This window comes from Peromyscus maniculatus, chromosome 20 (genome assembly GCF_049852395.1).
Source record: "Peromyscus maniculatus bairdii isolate BWxNUB_F1_BW_parent chromosome 20, HU_Pman_BW_mat_3.1, whole genome shotgun sequence".
NCBI lineage: Eukaryota > Metazoa > Chordata > Mammalia > Rodentia > Cricetidae > Peromyscus > Peromyscus maniculatus.
The window spans coordinates 41,352,180-41,371,036 of NC_134871.1; the positions used below are offsets into that span (position 1 = coordinate 41,352,180).

General features: G+C 48.4%; 1 protein-coding gene across 1 annotated transcript in view; it reads right to left on the minus strand.

The window, feature by feature from the left end:
* Col22a1 (collagen type XXII alpha 1 chain) overlaps positions 1–16,206 on the minus strand; it is a 258,754-nt gene extending 242,548 nt beyond the window's left edge. Inside the window, exon 1 of the mRNA XM_076556018.1 lies at positions 16,078–16,206. The gene's annotated coding sequence lies outside the window, so the exon portion shown is untranslated. The remainder of the gene's footprint in view (positions 1–16,077) is intronic.
* Between the last annotated feature and the right edge of the window lie 2,651 nt (positions 16,207–18,857).

Here is an 18,857-nt window from a genome sequence, read left to right on the forward strand (position 1 = left end):
TGATGCACTAGGCATAGGCCGATTTGTTATAGCAGCAACACAAAACTGATACAGACCTAAAATATCAGTGAGGGCAAAAGGGAACAGAGGGCTTCCTCCTAGCATCCCTTCACTGATTGCCTCTTTGTCTTCCCTGCTTTCTGCAAGGTTTGCTCATGTCCTAGCATGCTAGTAGTGCCAGAGGGAAGAACAGGAAATATTGTTATCCTGAGACTTGGCAAGAAGTCAACATAAATGACAAGGGCTCTAGGAACTCCTCTACGCATGAAGGCAGACTCACTGACCTGAGAGAAAATAGGGGGCAGCAGGTTCCACAATGCCACAATGACATCACTGCCTGGGCATGGGTCTGAATCTTAACACCCTATATGGAGGCAGCAAGATGCTTTCTGTGTTTCCAATACCCCATCAGTGCCATGAAAAGAGTTGTGCAGACCAGGGGTTCTGTGGACACTGGGGTATCATGTACAGGAGTCAGAAACAGAAACTCTAATCATAGCGCTCAAGGCCTTACCCAGCAGAAGGTAAGAATGACAAAATGAGCCAGATACAGAAATAAAGGCCAGACCTACATGTTCCTTACACTCACAGAAGCCAAAGTGTCCCCAGGCAAAGCCTGGCATTGGTGGAGATTGTCTGTGATGAAGACACTGCATGTTCTTGTCTCCACCACAACCACACAGGGTGGACATCTCCACCTCCAAACTGACTACTCCCTGACTGTCAGCTCCTACAGAAGGTCTGTGCCAAAACTCACCCTCACAGGCCAGGGTTCACCATTCAATTTGGAGCAGGAATACGCTTGCTGAGAAAAAGGTAGATGATTCCAATGCTTAGCTCTTTAAGGGAAGGGCTAGGGAAAGGTAAGTGCTGTGTGTGTGTGTGTGTGTGTGTGTGTGTGTGTGTGTGTGTGTGTACGCGTGTGCGTGCATGCTCATACACTGTAAGCAAGGTACACTGTACAAATCTCATGGTATACTTGCAAGGCACATTATCATCCCCACTCTACTAGTGATGTATATGTAGAGCAGAGAGCATATAAACTCCCCCAAGCACACACCACTAGTAATGCTGGACTTAGGGCCAGGTCTCAGTGATACCAAGATGTATACTTCCAGCCACTAACCATTATGTATCTCATGCTCACTAAACTCCAGGGACCATTCTAAAAGTTTCATATATAACATCCATTTTATATGGATGGTAGGCATGCTACACCCATTTTCAGAGTAAGAAACAGAAGAACAAAAGGCCTTGGCAACTTTCATGACTTCACATGGAGGAGCCGGGATTCAGCCCCAGGGTAAGTCCAGCCCACCTCAGAATTCTACCTCTTTGGGTGTCTAGAGTATGTCTGGATAAACATTACTGCAAAGAAAGAGAAGGGATATAAGTAAAGAATCTAATCACAAACCAAACCATGCAGTTCCCAATTTATAGGAAGGGGAAACCCAGGATTCCAGAAGTGAAGGAGCAGGATTTTGGGAACAGACTTCTAGGTAAGACACTCGAGGGAAAAAGGTAGACTTCTTGTTTGGTTCTTGGCAGACAGTAATTGGTTTGATGCCACTGAACCAACCTTGCATACCTGTGATAAACCCCACCTGCTGTGCATAATTTTTTCATTGTTAGATTTGGATGACTAAGGCTTACTGAGGCGTTTTTTATATCTATAATCAGGAATCATGTTAGTTAGTCTGTAGTCCTGCTTTCTTCCAAAATTTTGCTTGGTTTAGATGCAGTCTTTATAAAGTGAGTTAGGATCCCTCTGCTCCTTTTTTCCAGATAGCATGGCAGAGAAGAAAATTACCTTCCATCATGATAAATGGAGTGCTCACTCCCTAGACATCCACAGAGAGAGGAGCCTAGGGGGTAGAATCCCTGACTGTGCTCCTCAGTGACTGGATGAGCAGTTCTAGCTCTCTGTTCCCTTGTGCATCAAAAGAGGACCATCTCTGTTCCAGGATGGTAGCTTGAGTTGTGGGAAGTGACTTCTGCAAAGCATGCTGCAGGGATCTGACAGAACTGAAGAAATGTTAAAGTTCCAGTAGATCCCCACCCTCTCCATCCCACCATAGGTGGCATCCCAGTGGGCAGGCACAACCATTGTGCCAACTCCCTCCCACTTGGCTTTGAGCTACCTCCAGGGGCTAGCTGCCAAGCTGGAATGACGTAGGCCACACCGATGTCCCTGGGAGGCAGAGCACTGCCATTAGTCCCCCCAAAGTCCAGCAATTAATTTAGTGAGCTGAGTTTCTTCCACTAGCCAGTCCATTGCCATAGTAACCAACATTCCTTATTCAGGGACCCAGAGAAGGGGGGAGAAAGACAAATACTGGGCAGAAACCAATTTAAGAGAGAAAATGAAATCCAGCACACTACAGGGCAGCCTGGGCAGAGTTGCTGCTGCTGAGGGTGGGGGGCAGGGTGTCATGGAGCACAACTGCCGTGTTGCTGGGTGATGAGCCGGGTTCTGGGCAGGAATCTGGCTAGGACATAAAGGCATGATGGGGACAGCACAGGCCACTGAGATGTGTCTTTCTTCCTATCATGACCCAGCTCTAAGCCTCTGGCCCAGACTTGCTGAACTTTGCAAGATGCAGACTCCACTTGTAGGAGAGAGCTGGCAGATGAAGGCTAGGCAGCTTCCAGTCCAACAGGGCTGCCAGGAAGCCAGGCGAGAACCTAGGTTTGAAATCGGGCTCTGCAAGGCTTGGTACATGTCGTCATTCCTCAACACATACACACTGAGGATGGTGTCTGTGTCAGGACAAACACTGTCATCGTCACTGTTGATTTGTCTTGCAGCAGCTCATAAAGTGGTATGTCAGGACCCATGTTCAAATTCCAGGCTGCTCCAGGAGTATGCAAACTAGACCCTTAGCATCTTTGAACAGCTCTCTCATGCATTCAATTGGGGTAAAATACCCATCTCTCAGGCTTGTTATATTTTGTCAGACGAGTTGGAAGCTTAGAATACAACTGGGCCATGAAGAGAGTCCAGGGCATTACCACTATTATTCTCTAATCCTTAGATGTTTCACCCATAAAATGAGAACAATGTCCCTACTTCAGAGATCTGGGGAACCGATGACTTAAGAAACTGGTATGCTAATATTCATGAAGTAGAATGTAACCCTTGGAATCCCAATTGGCTATCCACACAGCCAGGTCACCTGACCTACTCCACTGACGCTGATTCTACAGGGTAGCAGTGATGGCTCTGCTTCCATCTCGGATCTAATCATTTTCTAAATGGATGTCAAGCGCTTCACGTACATTGTTTCTGATGGCCCAGTGGCGCAGAAGGACAAGCAAGGAGATGTTATGCATCCATACGATGGGTGTTCTGCTCAGAGAGGATCCCAAGTCATGGGAACTGAGAGCACAAACTTCCAAGTCTGGCTCAAGAGGCCCAGGGCTTTCTGGAGGAGCTGACACTGAGCCTGGGAAGGTATGCTAGGAGTAAGCAGGCTGGCAACAGCTACTTCACAACCAACAGCCCACCTCCTGTTGGTGATTGCTCCTGTAGTAAGCAGAATACAAAGATTGGAGGAAGTGTGGGGAGGAGGCACTCAGGGGTGAAGAAATGGTGTGAGCAAAGAAGCCCAGAGACTTGTGCTATGAAGCACAGCAAGGGTCCAGACATGGGGCTGCAGGTGTTCACTTGCATGGCAGTGGCGTCTCCTAATGAGAATTCAGAAACCGTATCCACAAAGACAAATTGAAGGGACCAATGAGGAGGCCACCACCATACCAGAAAGGAGATGCCAAGAGTGTTGCCCAACACAGCCACTGCCCCAGTTACAGTCTGTGATACCAGATGACTGACCAAATGGAGTAGGGACACACAGAGGGAAGAGCATCCGAAAGGAAGCTATGTTCAGTTTGAGCCTCTGGAAGCCAGTTTGTGAGGGAACAGGATGATGAGTTCAGGCTAGACTCAATGAGGCTACTGGAGAGGTTGGAGTCAGGTCATTAATTTGAGTGTATAGATCAGAAGAGCAAATGGAGCTGGAGATACTCCTGAGAAAGTGAGGAGGGTGAAGAGGGTCCGAGGCTATCCGAGGCTATCCGTTCAGACAGAGATTGAAAAATGAAGACAATCACAGTGCCCCATCTTTGAGGGCATCAACAATGTAAGCAATCAGGCTACAGTATCTAAGTATGTTAGGTTCTCTTCCCCATCCCAGTATTTTCCAGTGACCCTCATGATAGAAAATTCTGTGATGTGTATGTTTGTGAGTGTGTGTGTGTGCCTGTATCATTTAAATAATTAGTTTTATTTTGTTATTAGATAAAATCAGAAAGGTCCAAGGAGCTGAACAAATGTCCTTACCTTGGTAACAAAATAATTGTCTGCTGAACAACAAAATTATATGAGGCCCATACTTTCACAGAATATTGCCCAAAATAGCAATGATGCTATTATGCACATGGCCCCAGATGATTAGAGACAGAAAAAATCAGGACAATTACAACTTGACAGGAAAATTCATTCAAAGGATTACAATACCACAATCTTTCAAATTGTCTCCAACTAATTTTTAAAGGTGTATTCATGCAGCTGGTTCAACGAGCAATAAAAACCACTCAAAACAGATGAAAAAATCAGCAAGTAATTAGAGGATATAGTTGGCTTATGGTGGTACACACCCCTAGCCCCAGCAATTGAGAGACAAAAGAAGATTTTCAAGTTTGAAGCCAGTCTGGACTACACTGCAAAGCATGATCTCAAAAACAAACAAAAACAAAACAAAACGTGGCCCCTGAGAGGATACCAGCTCCAGTAGATGATTCTACACCTATGAACACGCAGGTATCACTAAGTGGACTCCACGGGTTTTAAAAAGGGAGTACACGGAGTTGGGAGGGAAAAGTGATGGGGAGAACAGGAAGAACTGGAGAGGAGGAAAGGGGAGACGCATTTGATCAAAACACACTACATGCATGTGTGAAATTATCAAACAATCAAGTTTAAAGGGTGCAAGGATACATGAAAGAAATAAAGGAAAGAGGGAAGAGGAAAAGAACCAGAAGGAGAGAAAAGAACTGAAACCAAACCAGGAGAGCCAAGGTTTAGCAAGCTCTGGCCAAAAGCACAGTGCAGATAAGGAAATGGAGGAGCAGCCATTGAATGGGCACAGTCTCTTCGCTACAGAAGCAGGAGCAAGGGGCTGTCTGGGAACGAGAGCAGAGCCTTGGAAATCCAAGAGGTGAGAGCATAGCACCTGATTCTCAGACGACTAGCATCAGTAAAGACAGAGGATGCACAGGGCTGAAACATACATATTTTCTCAAGGAGTATGAGTGAGAGACTCTAAACTTTGTTGAGACCCTAAAAGCTACAGGTTCCACATCATTATAACTAATCTCCTGAAAACCAGAGACAAAATTCCTGAAGATGCCTAGACAGATGGAGAATGTTATTTGTAGAGAAAAGACAACATGACAGAGGGGTATCTCCAAGGGAAATCATGAAGTCAAAGAAAAGACACATTTTTCAAGTGTTAAAAGGAAAGATTTGCCAGGCAGCAGTGGGTACGCACACGCCTTTAATCCCAGCACTTGGGAGGCAGAGCCAGGCGGATCTCTGTGAGTTCGAGGCCAGCCTGGTCTACAGAGTGAGATCCAGGACAGGCACCAAAGTTACACAGAGAAACCCTGTCTCAAAAAAAAAAAAAAAAAAAAAAAAAAAGCCAAAAAAGGGGGGAAAGACTTATTGACCAGCAACTTAATATATATTAAAAAAAAAAAAAACTATCCTTCAGGAATGAGGGGGGAAGAACTTATTCCCCTTAATGGGAATATGAATGTGAGATTTTGCTGCTCACAGAGGGTGAGTCCCGAAAGAACTGCAGAAGCAAGCTACCTGAGCAGAAAGGAAAGTCTATGAAAGAGAGGGTGAGGTTTGGGGAAGACTTGTGATACGGGTGACCTGGGGACAAGGCCACTTCTTGAGGGGTCTTCAGCCATTTGATGAGCGAGGCAGACGTTCTCAGATGGCACACGGCCCAGCATATGCAGAGGCCATCCTGAGGCGAGATTCTAAAGAGAAGAGATGAGCGATGTGAGGCAAGGGGGTCTGCTGTGGATATGGCTCTGTATGCTGTGAATGTGTTGCTCTGATTGGTTAATCAAGATGATGGGCCAGTAGCCAGCCAGGAAATATAGGCGGGACAAAGAGAGAGGCGAATTCTGGGAACAGAAAGGCTGAGTGAGGAGTTGCCAGCCAGACACAGAGGAAGCAAGATGTGAAGGCAGAACTGGGAAAAGGTACCAAGCCACGTGGCTAAAAATAAATAAGAATTAGGGGTTAATTTAAGATGTAAGATCTAGCTAGCAAGAAGCCTGAGCCATTAGGCCATACAGTTTTAATTAATACAAGCCTGTGTGTTTACTTGGGTCCAAGTGGCTGCAGGACTGGTGGGTGAGAGAGATTTGTCTTGACCGTGGGCCAGGTGGGACACAGGAAAACTTCAGCTACCGGGGTCCCACACCTTAAGTGGCAGACCAGCCAAAGCTGCAGTCAGTGTCAGTTATACATGTCTGTGGCAGTACTCAGGTCAATTGCTAAGACTACAGAGCCAGCCAAGGAACATGGATCTGTCATTCCACAGATGTGCTGCACGGGAGGCTGAGGCAGAAGGACCATAAAGTCCAAGGCTAAGGAGTGTATTCAACAACAGCCTGGACACATGTGTATTCGAAACTTCCGTGGAGAAATCAAAGGGGATTTAATAAAAGTTGTTTGAATAATCTATAAGAAGGGGTGTATGTGTGTGTGTGTGTGTGTGTGTGTGTGTGTGTGTGTGTGTGTGTGTGAGAGAGAGAGAGAGAGAGAGAGAGAGAGAGAGAGAGAGATGAATGGAAAAGCAAATGGATGGAAGAAACACACAAATGACCCAGTGGAAGATTTGCCCTGTAAACACCTTGTAGGGCAAAGCAAAATTCCCCTGAGCGGTCCAAAAATCCACTCAGTCTGAAAGATGCTTTCAGTCCCTCAGCTGCCCAGATCAGCAGCTGCCCAGGTGACTTCATTCAGTAGTAGCCTTGCTCACTATGTGGCAAAGCATGACCCCCTGCTTCATTTATCTTCTATTTACAAATATTTAATAACGTAATAAAATGTTTGATAAACCAATTAAATCATATATATACATACCCTCATATTTATACGAAGTGAAAATTCAAGTATATACAAAAAAAATTTAAACAAAACAGTGTGAACAGAAGTCACATCTGGGTGCTAGATCACCCTGTTTTGTTTTTTATAATTGTTTAGGGTTAGATCAACAGCATGCAATGGAGAGGAGACTAGAATCCAGGCCTGGTGGAAGGGCCGAAGGAAGGACATTGTCACAGTATGTTGTGATTGCTCTGTGCCTGGCATTTGCCCTTGTGTTAACTCCCTTCATGAACAGAGTCCCTGCAGAGTCCCTAAGGTCAAGCTGTGTCCCCACCGGTGGCCCAGCTCAGGGACCAAAGAATGACCTTCAAGCATCAGAATCCATCTATTGCTTTGGGGAAACTTCCTTCTACTCCAGTCAAAGTGCTTCCCACGAAGGTACCCATTTCCCTGGCTAGCAGGTGGCATGGGAAAGACCTGGGTCACCTGGGACTTTACTGTTTCCTTGGAGACTGGAATCTGATGACAAGGCAAATACACAGGCCTCCACTATCCCTGCGGGAGGCGGGGGGGGGGGGGGAATGTTCCCAATAAGGTGACTGGGTGCAAATGGCCACCTGTCACCACAGAAAGGTAATCATATGTTGAGGTGAGAAAGATAATAGCTGTGATTTTGCCGCATTGACCCAGCTTTCTCCAAGAGACAAGCACTTCCCCATCCCTCTGTTTCAAATGTAAGCAGAGTCAAGCTGTGTTCTTTCACTTAGCAGCTTGAAGCAGACGCTTACCTATCTCCAGAAGCCTCAGTTTCCCCTCCTCTTTGAAGCTCTGCCTCCTCCTCTCCAACTATCCCTGCTTCCTCCAACTCCCTCCAGTCCTGGTGGCCTGGTCTCTTCCTCTTACTTGACTGCAACCTCAATTTAGATATGGTTTCTGAGAATTACCCAGCCTGACCTCTCCTTCCCAAGTCCAACTTCCAAAACCCATCTAGACACACACTCTGCACAGCCCTCTGGAGCCAACATTGTCATGGCACAGATAGGAAGGCGCGCGCGCCGCGCCGCTCCCCCCCCCCCCCCACACACACACACAATCAGTCCCTCCATCAGCAGGAGAAAATTCAAGTGTCTCTTTACCGCTTACTAGATTCTCCAGGCATCTGAGGGCTGTCAAAGCACCATGCCTCATTCTTGCACATTTTCGGCATGGAATTCTGCCCAGTTCATTCATAGATCAGCTCAGATTACAGGGGCTTCAGGACACGGGATATTTCTGCTTAATGTATTTTAAGAGTGTCTGCCCTGATGAAGCAATGCATATAAATAGTGTTCTAGACTCCATGCTGTCTCAGAGGGCTCCCCCTTTTTGGGGGGAGTAGATGAGAAGGCACATGGCAGGATCACAGAGGGCTGAGCGAGAGCCACAGGTCTGCAAAGGGCCACACTGACTTTGGCTCAGTTCTGCCCTACATCACTTTATGGCAGTGTTCGTGGAAGCTAGTCTCTCTTCCAGCTTCAGTCACCTCAACTCCAAGAGGGGCAGACTGATCTGACTCACCTGCTGTTTGGGGGCTGGGGAAGTGATTGCTAATGCAGAGCCTGATTGACAGGCAATGGAGGGGGTGGGGCAGCTAAGAGAGAGAAGTGGCGGGGGAGGGGAATAAGGGGGCAGGCACTCCATAAGAGCAGACTTGTTGAAAGCAGAGAATCTTTTTCAGTCTGCTTCCATACTCAGAGCTCTCTGCACCATGGCATAGCTGTGTTGAGAAGACTTCATCCAAAGTCACAGGCTTCCCCAACACCCTCCATCAGTCAGTGCCCAACTGGCATCTCCATTCTTACTCACATCTCTTAAATGCCCCCCCCACACACACACACAGGAGCTCACTGCCTTGCCAAACAGTAGGTCCCACTCATCATTCCAGCAGCGTAAATAAAGCAGGGGCTCTGAGACGGGAGCCATCTGTAGATGGGGCAGCCGAAGGAGGACAGGAAGTCCCTGTCCCCACTCCTGATCCAACAGCATTCGCTGTATTCAGGGTACCTCTGGTGTTGGGTTATTCAGGGGCCCTGTCTTGGGCATATCAGTGGTCTGTAACTCAGCCCCCCACCCTATCTTGGGGCACCCACTGCTTTCCCTCTGAGGGTTCTGTATCTCAGTTTACCAGATTATAAACCCCCTGCTTCCTTCACTTGTGAATGGCTTCTCCACCAATCCTAAATTCAAATGCTTTTATGTAGGGCATTTGGAGTTTGTTTGTTTGTTTTTATTCTTGTGTTTTGAGGCAGGATTTATCTGTGTAACAACTCTAGCTGTCCTGGAACTCACTTTGTAGACCAGGTTGGCCTTGAACACAGAGATCCACTTGCGTCTGCCTCTGCCTCCTGAGTGCTGGGATCCAAGGCGTGCACCACCACCGCCCGGCTACATTTGGATTCTTACAGTTTTAAGTCTTCTCTGTGCTCTCCTAACATAACTTCTCTTGGTCTGACCCCAGCCCCTTTTTCCTGCTCCATGGCTCTTCACTCCAGCTCATGAGCCTCATTCTCCATCTCAAAGGCCACTCTGCCTACAACACTTGTGCTTTATTCTCCTAATGTCATGGCACTAAGAGATGGTGTATGTCCCTTGCCAGGCAGACTCCTACTCAGCCTTCAAACTCCAGCTTCCGTGTTAGCGAAACCTCCCCCAGTTTCTCAGAGAAGGAGTATGTCACTATCCTCCTCAGGCTCCCACAAGCCTGCTTTTAACACTTCTTAGGTGTATTAAAAGTGGCCCACTGACAGGACTTAGTGGCACATGCCTATATTCCCAGAACCCAGAAAGCTGAGGCAGAAATAGCAGCAGTTCAAGGACAGTCGAGGCTACATAATAGGACCGTGCCTCAAGAAAAGAGGTAGCCTATTAATTGTGGTCACTACTAAACTCCTTAGAATTAGGGACTCTGTGGTCTGGTCTGTGTTCCTCAGTGCCTGGAACAGTGATGGAGATGAGTGAGTGCTCACAGAGGCTATGCAATAGAGAGCAATGAGTCCATGAGTTTAATGTCTGGGCTACATGTGTAGCCTAATAAAATGGAGCTATTATTACATACATACATACATACATACATACATACATACATGCATACATATTTTTCCCAGAAAGCAGAGAAAACATAGGCTAGCGTAAGTCTCTCTCTTTGCCTAGTTAATTCAGGCATGTTTCTTTTCTCCAAAGAGATGGCCTCAGTTTCTACTATAACGCTGCAGGCCTGCAGGGGTGAGCACACAGAGGTCAGACCTGCTCTCAAAGGACCAAGAACAGTGGCCTGCAGGGTGAGTCTCTCCCATAGAACGGAGCCACAAACATGTCCAGTGCAAGGGACCAAGAGGAACCTTTATCAGTCACAGGAGGGACTCTCTAGCCAGTCTCCTGTAGAAGTCTGAAGCTTTGGCAAAAGCCAGCCTGCCAAGACTCAAGGGTGTCATATTTGTTTGCTGACCAGATGGTGCTTACCCACCTTCCACATCTGGTCCCTAAGCTCCAGCCCCGAGACCCTATGCAGGGCTCTGGAAAGTATACAGCTACCTAACAGAAGAGCTAAATTCAGACGTAGGCCAGGCTCTTGACCGCTAGCACAGCCCAGGCCATAAATCAGGGCCCCAGGCTCAATGGGACACCTCCACATGGCCAGGGTGCCAGAGTGCCTGGCAAACAGATAGGATCCTCCCTGAACCTATTAAACCAGACTCACTCATGCTCATATGCCTTTCTCAATTTCAATATTTCACTGGCTTATGTAACCGCAATATAAATTTAATTGCAATTTCATAAATCTAAGACCACTATGAGCCAGGAATCATGAGTAGATTTCAACCTGAGAGACTGGCTGAATCTCTCATGCACCCAGCATCATGCAGATGGCTCCAAGGGATATAATTCCAAGCTCGTTGCCTGGACTCCAAGATATGCCAAAGGTGATTATAACAGGTGGTTAACAGTGTTGGATCATGGCAAGTAGAGGGGCACCTAGAGTTACAGCCAGATGAGTCTTGGGTCCACGTTTCTCCAGCACCCTGGTGGCTTCCCATCTATTTTTCCCTCTACCATTTACACTGTTGACAAAGTTGGGGAGTTGCAGCACTGGACCACAACGGACTCCCAGGAAGCATCGGACCAGGCAAGCCAAAAGTGATATAAAGACACCTCCCCTGAGCCAGACACCATGATATATAAACATGTCCTTTGACATTAGTCAACCGCTGTTCCAAAATTGTTCCAATGTTACATTTTTATTGACAGGTGTGCTTGGATATGGATCAGGTTGTGAAGAACATTTCATTAGACTGCCACTTGGGGGTAAATGCATAGAGAAGCCTGAGAAGGGCTGCTGGGCCTACTGTACCTTGTCACCATGTGCTGGCATCACCTTTATGATTTACCTCTACCAGGCAGTCATTTAAAATAATATTCCCAACAGCTACATTTCCTTCTTAGGTGAATTATAAACACTGACCTCTATATAATTTACATAGTTACAAAGATTTACCTTCTATTCATTGGTATGAAATATACAAATTGATGTGGGATGATAAGGGTCATGATATTATGCTAAGGCACGGGTTTGAATCCCGGTTCTTAAATTTACTAGTGGAGGGATGGGATGTTCCTGAGCCTCAGAAGGGCAGTCTGCAGAGGACAGAAGTACAGCTGATGATACCTAACCTCTGCCCAGGACTAAGTGAAACTCTGTCAGATGGTTTCGGAAAGATTCAGCTTCTGTTTACATGGAACTCAAAGGTGTGTCGTGGGAAATGGATTCCATTTGTTCTAAGCACACCCAAAACTATGGACTGAAGAGTGGCAGACGTGGCAGGGAGACAGCTTCCATTCAGATGAAGAGAGAAACTGACCGGAAGTTCAAGATCACACTGGGGGCTGCCTTAGGAGGAGGTAGTGGGGTACCTCTGATGTCGCAAAAGTGCAGTGCCCTATGAACAACGCGGCGGATCCAGGCCTCAGTAAAGGCCCTGCCCAGGGTACCGCAGCGAACGCACGAGGCTCTCGGTGCAAAGAGCCAACAGCAGGGGAATTTGTTGTTGACCCTCTGGGGTCAGCCTGGATTCTTCCAGTGATGTTTGTGTTTCTGTTTTTACTTGATTTCTCTTGGCTGTATCTCACTGTGGTAGGGGCATGTAACCCAAGAGTTGCTCTCCGGCCAGAACGGTGACTGTAAACACGGTATTGTCAGAACCAGACACAGCGCCGGGCAACACATCTGCTGAGTTTGAGCACCGTAACCGATCCACATCGGCCTAACTGAAGCGTTAGTTAGACCCATCTTTCAAACAAAACCTCATCTGTCTTGGTGCTGTGGTTTGTTTGCCTTTTCTTGCCTTTCTGGTGCTGACAGAAGACTACGCCCCTGCAATTTGGCTCCTGGGCAGACCAGGCCAGCTACAAATGCCCAGCATCTGCTAGTATACTGTCCCAGAAACAGCTTGTCTCTAGAGATGGCTCCAACCAAAAGATGGGGTAAATTCTGAATACTTTCACTACTTTATCACTAACCAATTTTTTTTAAAATGTATTTAAAGATGCTCTCTCTCTCTCTCTCTCCTGTATACCAAATCATAGCCATGGTGAGACAGAAGTAGCCATCCCAGGACAAGTGAAAGCGAAGGCAGGTGTATGTGGATGAGAGGAAGGCATTAGGGAGATTGGGTGCAGTTTGTCACAGGCCTCTGCATGTTTCTGGCAGTGTGTCTTCAGGAGCACAGCAAGCAGGCACTGTCGTCCTCTCTCACACATTCCCTGGGTGTCTGCCAAACTGTCCTTTGTGCGTGCTGATGGCACTCCAGTGTTTAGCCTGTCCTGAATCCTCAGTCCCAGTGTGTCCTGAGAACTAACCTCTGACCCGGAAATCCTATTCCTTGCGAACCATCTGAGGCACATTCTTGCCCATATCCGTGCACCAGAGATGCTCAAGGCCCCACTGTAAAAAGGCGGTTAGCCGGGGAGGCTCGTCCATTTGAGGGGTGCTCAGAGGCAACCTGAGATGTGAGGATCAAAGAAGAAGTGACAGATTTCACTAAGTTATAAAGCTGAGAGGTGGTCATATCAGAACATTCACTCATTCAGTTATTCATTTTACAGTCATCCACACATTCATTAACCCAGTCAGCCTTGTGCTGAAGCCCAGACAGGTACAAAGTAAAGTATTTCAGCCTGGCCACCTTGCTTTACTTGCTAACAGTTCTGCCCCCATCACACACACACACACACACACACACACACACACACACACACACACACACATATATGTACATATCTGTGTTTTCTCTCTGTGTGTCTCTGTCTATGTCTGTCTGTCTGTCTGTCTGTCTCTCTCTCTCTCTCTCTCACACACACACACACACACACACACACACACACACACACACACGCACACACACAGAGACAGACAGACAAACAGACAGACAGACTCTGTCCTAGTGCCTTCTGAGACCTGTATTAGAGATTCAGTGCTGTTTTTACAGGCCAAGCAAGTAGGTCACCACCACTCTTCAGATCTCCATTTTCTCATCTGTAAAATGGGCATAATGCACCCTCCACATCTCACCAGGTTTTGTAGCTATTTCTGTCAAGGAGCTTGGCACATTGTCAAATTTTGAACAGAGGCTGGTTAAAACAATCCTCAGGCACCTTTCCTACTCTAAAATATCCACAATAGTCCTTTCTCATCTTCTGGCTCTGTTAGAGAGCAACAATAGTGTGTTGAGAAGTTTCCCCAGCATGGGGAGGAGGGCTTCTTTTGATATGAAAATGGCCTTTTTCTCCCTCTGTATTTGCTCTGCCCCTGTAAGCTAACTCATTCCCCTTTCTGACATTTATTTATAAACTCATAGAAGAGCACAGGCCATTCACAGTCAATGCCACCACAATCACACACCAGTGTGAGCCTCCCTCAAAACCAACTGAAGAAAAGGAGGAGGAAATTCAGGACTGGAAGCGATGTGCTTCCAAATGGCTGCATGTCAAGCTAGCAAGAATCCTTAAAGGCTCATCTGACCCCAGCACTCAGATTTAGAGTGACCTTTCAAATGCCCTGGGAAATGGCTGTCCAGCCTTTGTCTTAATACTCCCCATCGTGGGAGATTCACCACCTAGTGAAGAGTTAGCTGGATGGCTTTTTCAACTGACCTGGAATTCAGAGTTCAAGGTCCCTTCCCCACTAGCCCTAATCCACCCATCAGAGACAAAAGGACACGTCGGTCGGTGTCCATTCCTCAAGACATCCCAGGGTACAGAGGCCACCTGCCTTTCCCTCTCCATACCAAAAGATCTTTCCAGGTATTATTAATGTTTTCATGCAAGTAAGGCCTCTGTCCCAAAGGTATTTCTTGAATGCATGTCCCCTTATATGTGACCCTCTTTATAGTAGACCCCTATGGAGGGAGGTGAGTTGTTCATCAGGTCAAGGCAGGCACACTTCGGGGACATCCCAAAGCTCCAGATGACCAGGGAGCCCATGCATGTCTGAAGTGCTCATCACTTTTCTGCCAGCCACTGAAGATCTTGCAGGGATTCAGAGAAACAAGGACCCCCGAGGGTTTGATCTGCGTGTGAGATCTGGACATGTGACACTAGTGAGCAATGAAAACAGCTGTGGGAGAGTTGCTGAAGTCTCTGTGAGTGGCTGGCGTGCTACTCACTACCATTTTGCAGGTATAAGAACACCAGAGAACGTGTTGAAACTCTGAACAAACCCCAGGAAAAAACAAGATACAAATTCATTTCTACTGCAGATATGTCCAAGGGGCCATGACCAGAGTCCTGCCCTGGAAAGGAGCCCCTTACCCCTTTCAACCTCTTTCCCAGCAACATGAGGGGGGTGATGATCCTCTGTGGTCTCTCAGTAGCAGTGTCGAGGGGAGCCAGCAGAGGGAGGGGAGCCACCCACAGCTCCCAAGTTTATGAGGCAGAAACAAGCTAAGATATCAAATGCCTGGCACGTGGCAGCCACCTCCCTTGTAAAGGAGTCAATCCCTCCTACCTTGACAAATGGGAAAATGGAAGCCCTCTGGGTGCAGCCCTCTGGGTGCAGCCCTTAGCTGCGAGCAGCCAGTCTAAGGAAACGGTGTAAGGCAGAGCTGGGTCCACACACAGCAGAGCACAAAGTCCCATGCAGCGCTGTCTCTAACAGATCAGAGCCCCACGAAGAACTTCCGAGGGTAAGCAGGACTAATCCAAAAGGGATCTCCGGCTTTCTTAGCCTTTTCCCAGACACACATCAACGAGAGACAGGTGAGGAGCTAGAGAGTCCCACGTCCACAAAGAAGTGCCAGTACAGCCACAGAAGGGCTGAAGGATGGCAAGGGAAGGTCACACTGATGCTCAGAGTAACGGGACATCCCAAATGCCGCCGAGGCAGGAATGCCTGTCATCGCCGAGCCCGTCCACACACAAACCAATCCAAGTCAAGTTTCATTGACTGTCTGCCATCGAACACGATATTCAGAAGCAGACAGACTAAGGCACCTCTCTGGTCTAGAGGAGGGACAATGGCATGCTCAAAAAGGAAAGAGATCTACATTTAGACCAAGAAGGCCTGTCGATGGATGGCAAATCAAAGGGAGGCTATTCTTCCTGCCTCTGCTCCCCCACGGTCCCTTTCACCCCACCAGAGGCCAGTACATCCCAACAGCTCTAAGAACAACTCCAATGGGCTCTGGTGACAGACACGTGGTCACTGTGCTCTCTGTCTTCTTGGGCAGCTCCTGAGAATCAATCAGGCACATTCTACAACTCTGAGGTTGGGGCAAAGTTTGTCTCCTTCATACTGTAGGTCCCCCAAAGGTCTTCAACAGGGATGCTAGGAGCACCGTGCCTAGCTCTCATGTCCTCTCATCCCTCACTGAAGCCTATGACCCCCAACACAGGCAGCTGAGAAAACTGGGCCTTACCTGCCAGGGAGATGTTCAAGGGGTCCGGCCTGGGCTTGTGTCCTAGGATCAGAGCTACTGGAAGCAGTGCTCAGGGAAGATGCCAGGCTCAGGCAGCTCGGTCCTGGAACTCCCCTTTAGCATACAGCCACCCTGCCTGCACTGGAGAAAAAGACCTAACACCCTCAAGTCTCCAGGCAAAAAATGTGGGAGTCTTCTCCTAGGCCATGGGTCCAAAAACAGAACTAGCTTTCAAGGCAGGAGTGCAAGGCTGAAACTTACAGAGCAGAATGGCAAGTGTGTGAGAGAGGGCAAAGCAGAAAACGGGCCAAGCAGGTCCTCGGGGAGAAGCCACAGCCCTCTCCAGCCTGCGATGCCCAGGAACAAAGCTGCCCCAGGCCTCCCCAGGGGCTCACTGGCCGGACGACTCTGGGATTCCCCGGCTAAAAGCTCCCAGCGCGAGGTGGAGCCAGGAGTGGGCGGGGTCGCGAACACGGGCCGGGGCGTGGCTAGAGGGGGCGGGCTCAGCCTTAGTCCCCCTGGGAGTCCAGAGGGCGGGGCCTGGGCTGGTGGAGACCTCAGACCCAAGAGCCGAGGCTTAGGAGACTGCAGGGGCCACGCTGGGGAGGGAGAGGAGGCCGGCGGCTGTGCAGATAAGGGTCTTGAGGTTCCAGAGTCAGAGCGGCCTTAAGAAGCCCAGGAGAGCATGGACAACTGGACTTCACTGGATGTTTTGGTCCCTTTACAGAGAGCTCTGAAATAACCCACCGAGTTGAGTCTAGAGGCAGCTGCTTGGGACCGGTTTGGAAAGTTTAGAGGACCGGGAGATGGGTCGGGGAAGGGTGTGTGTGTCTGGCACCCTTTGTCTGGCCCTCACACTCTGCTGGAACAGGAACACGCATATCAGTGCTAGGGACTCTTTCCATGAGTACCCCTATTTAGGAAGCCCTCACTCCAACCTTGGGATAAGCAAGGGCTATGATTCTGTTGCCCATCTCTGATGAGGACAGTGGAGGCCTTGGTCACCCACCAGCCTGGTGTCCCCATCAAGGCAGGGAGGGAGCCCAGGTAGAGCTGAGGTCACCAAGCGAAGAAAGAGCAGGAACAGGTGCTGGCGCAGATGCCCTTCGACTTTTTCTTTCTGAGCACTGTTCCTAAAAATGGGCCCGGCAGGGTATTTTGAAACGGACACGATGAGAACATTGCTTAACTGGCAAAGCCTCTCCCACCCCAACCCCACCCTCACCCCTGCCCGCCCCCTGTCCCCCCCGTCCCCCCCCCCCCCCCCCGCCATCCCTACACTCAGTCTCCTAAGCTACAGAGTACCTTTATTTGGCTGTCTGGGTAGCAACATTTATAAACAGACACACTGGGCTCCTCTGTGACCAAGGAACTCACAACAGCTGCCCCCTGTTCCCTTTCCCTGTTTTATGCAGTGAAAGGTGCTGGGTAAGTGGACCAGAGCCTGGGAAAGGCTTGATGACAGTCACTCAATAATGTGCAACCAGGTGCCGGGAATATGACAATGACTAGACAAACCACAGTGTCTCCCATCCAGGTAGAAGGAAGGGAGAATGATAAATGAGACAAGGATAGAAAAACTGGAGACTCCAGTATGCTGGGCAGATGAACAGCCAGAACAAGAGTCCACTGAAAATGGATTCCGCACACTTGTGAGGCAGCCGTGATGGGGTTCCCAGACTGGCCTTTCCTGTCTGGTGTCCCTTGTGATAAAACTGATGCCTAGTCGTGAGGACAGACTCCACCCCCATCACCTGCACCACAGCTTTCCTGGGGCTCAGCACACACCCCTGTCCCACTCTTTGTTTCTAGCCAGAGCTCCTGAGATCAGTTAGTGGCTAGGACTCAAGGCCTCCCAGCCCACGCTCTTCTTCAGGTAGTTCCTCCGTCTCTTGCTTTATAAATTTTATTTTTGTTTTATTGAACACATGCCGGCCATGTATTTTTTGAGGGAGGAGGTATGGGAGTTTCTCCTCCTGTGTACACTCTGCTATTCCTCCCAAGAAACTAGATGAACATCTCCACCAGTGGGGGGAACCTGCAAGCCTGTGTAGATGTTAGGGTTTCAGCAGCACTCTTCATACAGGGCACTGGCTCTCCAGAAGCCAGGCAGGAGCTGCCACTCACACTAGCCCCGCCTCCATGGTCTGAGTCCTGTTGACTGTGTGGAAATGGTTCACAGCTCTGAGAGGAGCTACTCTGCCATAATGCTCAGAAACTCAGAGGCAAGTGCTCTGTCTTCTCACTGCTGTGATAAGAGACCACCAGGCCAGAGGCATGAGCAGGCACTCTGGAAAGGTACTTCCAAAAGCTCCGCATCTCACTTCCTCCCCCTTCTGGATCACTGCTTTGCCAGGATGACAAACCATACAAACATCTGAGATGTACGAAACAGGGGTAGAAAATCCACACGCACGCACGTCACTGTACCCACAGATAGGAGGATATGCATTTAACAGAGAGTAAGAAAATGTCTCCTCTGGGATATATTTTTGTTATTGTTTCTGTTTTTCGATCAGTGTGGTAATTAACACGAAAGATAAATAAAACAAACCAAGTTCAGACTTCGTGCTGTTTCAGTCACAATCTGTTTCTCTCAATTGCTAAAATTCCTTCACAGAGTGAGGGTGGTGTGAATCACGTCGACCCCCCCCCTCAGGTTTTATCAACAAGCTAACGTACAATTCCACCCCGGGTTCACCCTGGAGAACCAGTGAGTTTCTTGGGCTTCCTTACAGACTACAGTGAAGAGGATGCTAATGGAAGTGTGAGCGACCCCC